Raw genomic sequence first — 5,335 nt, 5'->3', positions numbered from 1 at the left:
GCCTACAGTGCCCATTTCAAGAACGCTACAGGAAGCAAACTTCGATGGGAGAGGCAATCTGAGGCTAAGCAGCCACATGCAGAGAAAATCATGGCCAGTTTCTGCAGGAAGCCAACAGAGATTAGCCAAGACCACTTGACTTAGGCCAAGACCAGTCTTACTGCTTACACAGAATATAGGCCTGGCACATGGTGCATTGTGTAGTCTACCACTCAGTATCCCAGAGTGCCTTCTGTAGTGCTGGGGACAGGGTACAAATTTCAGGAATTCAGGCCAGGGCAGAGGCCTGTGCTGTCTGATATTCAAGTAACAATGGCACTGCACATGTTAAGAGTCATAAAAAGTATATCAAAGCACATTAAAGTAGAAAGTTGCATGCTAAACACATAATACTAGAGAATCACATTACTGAACAATGAAAAAAAGAAGCATACTGTCTAGGAGCCTTAAATGAACCAGGAGAGCCCAAACAGAAAGCACTGATTTCTGGCAGCTTTACCGGGATATCAACTGACAAAGGAAAGCTATGGAAAAGGCCATGTTCATTGTTTCAAACTTTCAGTAAAGGATGAGTTTAGAGAAGAGTCAATAAACTAATAAGTGGCAAATCATGGCCTATGCCAGCCATATCACCAACCTTTACCATCCATGACAAACAGGAAACATTGCCTACATCCTTCACTGCAATCAATTAGAAGAATTTTTGTCAAGGACAGTACCGACAAAATCATCCTCTCTGTGTCAACCTCTTGGATTAGTAAGAGTCAATCATTGTCTTACTCTTAGTCAGTCCAATAGAGTAGACTGAGCCAATGTTGTGGAACAGAAAAATTCCCATAAAATCAACTGTTTTTCTACCTTGCCTTTCCATTCTACCATAAACCTGAAGGGCTTTATTGGAAGGGGCCTCAAGGTGTCCTGTGATATGATGTCTAAGTGCTTTGTGTATTCAATCAGTAATGAATTTGGGCAAAGTATAGATTACCAAGGAATTGGGATTCCCTTTTACAAGTTCTCAGTCTTGTTGATAAAAGAATTTAGAAACAGATTCAGGGGGAAGTTTGAGGACCGTTTCAATAGAGTTTGACAGAAAAGTCATAGGTTAGAAAATCTGTAAATCCCAGCAGACACCAGGACGAAGGAGATGGAGAAGAGGAAGAGACAGTATCATATCTTTCAAATTAAAGTCAGCAATGTAGATCAGTAAGCAGTGACAGAAAGGAAGTTAGGTCTCAGAGAAAATAGTAAAGAAACACAATGTCTGAGCCAATGTGATTAAAATTTTGGTCATGACCCAAAGAAGATACAGAAAGGGAGAAAGAACAGCAACACTTTTTGAGTTAGAACTCAAGGCAGCAGACAGTCCCTTAGTCTCAGCATTTCAAAGGATTGTGGGTCTCTGTAACAGTCTCCATCTGTTACAAAAAGAAGTTTATTTGATGAAGAGTACACATATCTTTGTTTATAAAGGTAAGTATTTATAATATAGTTAGAACTTATATTGGCAGAAACTCAGAGACTAAGAAACAGTAGAAGGCTCAACCCCAACTGATAACTCTACAACACAATCCCTACACCTAAGGCTCAGAGAAAAGCATGGAAGAGGGTTCAGGAAGATTTTAAGAGCCAGAGGCCCAGGACACCATAGCTAAGTAGCACCCTCTACGCATGACAGGGAAAACACACCCATAAAATCTCAACAATATGGTTGCCTGAATAAGACCAGCATAATGACAATACCAATTGATGTGCCAAAATTGACAGGGAGTATTCCATTAGGTCTACCACCAAATGAAGAGCTACAAGTGCTCGATGGCTACCGAGAGAGGGAGAATCCATTTTCATCATGAACAAGATCCTGCATGGGATATCCATCCCCAAGGGGTCAGCCCTGTACACATGGGAGCAATGCTAAATGGACTCAGCTGGCGCGCGCGCGCTTGCGTGTGTGTGTGTGTGTGTGTGTGTGTGTGTGTGTGTGTGTGTGTGCAGCAATAATTTCAAAAGAGACTGTGAATTTGGGAGGAGAGAACATGGAAGGAGTTTGATGGGAAAGGGAGAGGTAAAAATGATGGAGATGCACTGCTCACATAAGATGTTCTAAAAACAAATTAATAAAAATTTAAAAACATACAGACTTAGCAGTGAAGATCTGTAAGCAGCTACCTGGAGGAAGGGGCTCCTAGAATGTATAAGTACATTATTGTATTAAAGGAATAATTATCCTATCTCTTTAGGCTGTCTTCAGATGAACTGGCTTTCCTAAGGAGTGGTCTCCTGGCTAGGTGATTGACAGGCTCAGTTGGACTAATGACTAAGAGTAAGTACAGTATGCAAAGTTGTAATTTTTGGGGCAGATCAGAATGTCTCCACCCAGGGCAAGAGGCAGAGCTCATGTTGCATTCTTCTGACTAGGAGAAAGGCCTTGGTGGGCTTTAACTTTTAGCCCTGATACCTCCACCTCTGCATATGGTGAGTGGGAGGTGGACTCCCAAGCTGATTGTGAGGGAGAGTTCTGTCATCAATGCCATCTAAGCCCACTGTCCTTTACATTGCCTACGAGACTCTGCATATCTCATGGCAAATTTGTGCCATAGCAGATGGTAGCAACCCTGAATGATTCATCTATGACCTCATATTCTTTGTCTTTGGTATAAGGAATGAGCACAAATTTCAGCAGTAATAAAGAAAATGATGCCAAATATTTGAATCAATAAAGCTATGCAGTTAATAAATCATGACAACTATGACTCAGTATATTCTTACACTTTTTCTTTAAATAAATAAAACAAATACTTTATTTTCTAAAACATAAAAGGAACCCAAGGTACAAATAAATGGCATTGTTATCTTGAATTGTAAAGTTCTTTGGGATAAAAACGTGCTGTGGGAATTTGTTAAAGTCATTATTCATTGATCTGCTGCTATCTACTAATTAAAGCTCTCTTTCCTTTTCTGCTATTTTTGCCTGCTTCATTTCCAAATCATCAATTTTTCTACACTTTCCTCTTTGCCTATTTAAGTAATACTGAATATTATTTTCAGCTAGTATTAATTAAAATATTGTGAGCCCTGTCGGCCAGATTGCCATCATCAAAGCAAAGGAAAGATAAGGCAATCTTGAGAGAACTGAGTGCCGAATGAAGTGATTGTAGGTGAAGGCTTTGATTTCAGTATTTTCCTCAACTAAGTTTAGAATATGTGGGTGAATATTTTATGTGGGAACCCACAGAGTATGGAATCAATGTAGATTGAAATGAAGAGAAAGGAGGCCAGCTGCTACCACTGTCCTCACTGAGTCACCTGTGGCCTCTCCTCATCTGAGAGTGTTACTGGTGATCAGGGTCAAGACCAAGTATTTCCAGGTTCTTGGCCTCTTATCCAAACAATGGATAATAGGGCCTCACATGGATTTGCAAAGTAATCAAGATAACTTTATTCACAGCAAAACTGCAGTGAAATTATCGAGGGAGACAGTGTCAAGATGGGCAACAGGCCATATGAGTATGAGTACTCAAGGGCCTTCATTTTATAGGGTTCAAGAGAAGGAATAGTTTGGTTACTCAGAGGTGTAGTGAATATGTTTCCCTCGTTTTACTGAAAGGTTATCTTATATATTCATTTTTCCCACTGTACAGGTCCCTTCCCATAACACATCTGATTTTGATTGTATGCATGTCCAAGTTATGCATAAGCATGAGGATAAATAAGGTATTTTCCGTAAAAGATTACTAGGAGACACAGTTATCCACATGCACCCAAAGCGTACCCAGGCCAGACTGCCCCTCGTATTGTCCATGCCCAGATACATTGCTGATGCACTTGAATAGAAACTGTTTAAATTTGATTGTCTCTAGGGCTAAGTAAATGTCTACTGTAGTTCAGAGATGGGGTACATGTAGCCTGATGCAGGTGAAGAATCAAGGAAGTTCTGACGTTTTGAAGTACATGGTTTGGGGAGAATTGTGTGTGCACACATCTTCAGGTAAAGGAACAAGACTGCCAATTGCATTAATACAAGGGTGTGTGTATATAACCGCACACCAAATAGGGTTCCAGAGTACAAAACTACTTCCTATATGTGTCTCCATCAGGTGAACATGGTAGGTCACTTGCTGTGCAGGGTACTACCCTGACCCCTCCCTAAACAAGCCAGGCAATGACCTAAGACCTTCAGCCTACTTTCAGAAGAAGATTGACCATGAGTATGAACTGTGACTAACTTCAGAGCATCAGATAAAATAACATCTCACAGGAGGGAACAGCAGTAGAGTGTCCTTATGGAAGAACAGCTCACAGCCAGGGGCTGGGGAATGTTTTCAGCAATGAGAATTCCCAGGATCTTGACCTTACATAAATTCATTATGTAAACAGAGACAGAATGCTGGAGGCAGGAACACTTCAGGTCAGCAGTGAGAGAAATACCCTTGAACTCTGAGTTCATCCTCCAGCAGAGGAAAATCGCCTTGCATAAATCATCCCCAGAGGGTGCTTGCTACAGTAGACAGGGACAGGCCCTCTGTGTGTAAAGTCCCCGGGGTCTCACCTACCTTGAAATAGCTTTAGGAATGCTCCACTCAGACCAACGTAGGGGAGACTAGAAAGACCCCATCTAATACAGCAACAAAGTAGATGGGACAAGGCATCCTAGAAATTAGTGTTAGCCTAGAAGGAAAAGAACCATAAAGACTTCCAGAAACTAGAAAGATCCTTCCCGCAGGAAGGTACTGAGAGGTAATAAGGAATATCAGTTGGGCGACATTGAAAATTAAGCCACTTTTGATGAACACACCATCAATTTCATTTCATGCTGAGGATGAAAAAAAGAGATGAGGTGGGGGCGTTAAGCCTCAAAGGAACCAACACCAGGCTTCATTTTAGGGAGTCCCTGAAGGCACAAGGTGGAAGGTGACAGCTTGTAAAAGCAGACACAGACATATCAGAGCCCTACAGAGATTTGGTGCAAGGTGGCTTAGAGTGCGAGGGAGTGAGGAAGGAAACCGCATTTCTTAACAAAGTCTGCGCTTGAGACATTCCATAAACAAGTGTTGAACGTTCCTTTGTATTTGAGGGTCGGGCATTAGTATTGCATTCTATAGCCAGCTCGGAGTCGGAGCCCAGAGCTTGGTCTGGGGTCACCGCCCTCAAGTAACGGGCGCTTGGCGTCTGATATTAAGAGCCGTGCTCTGGGATTCCGGTTTCCTCCTCACAGTCACGCGCCAGTTTGGGAGGGTTCATCCGCAGCCTGATTTATGGAACAGAGCTCAAGCAGAGCGAACAGAACAGTGTTCAAGAATTCATTTCCGAGCTAGCGCGGGACTCCTAAACCTCTCTG

This window comes from Peromyscus californicus, unplaced genomic scaffold (genome assembly GCF_007827085.1).
Source record: "Peromyscus californicus insignis strain IS unplaced genomic scaffold, ASM782708v3 Scaffold_13__1_contigs__length_99412109, whole genome shotgun sequence".
In the NCBI taxonomy this organism is placed as follows: domain Eukaryota; kingdom Metazoa; phylum Chordata; class Mammalia; order Rodentia; family Cricetidae; genus Peromyscus; species Peromyscus californicus.
This window is presented reverse-complemented; position numbering follows the sequence as displayed.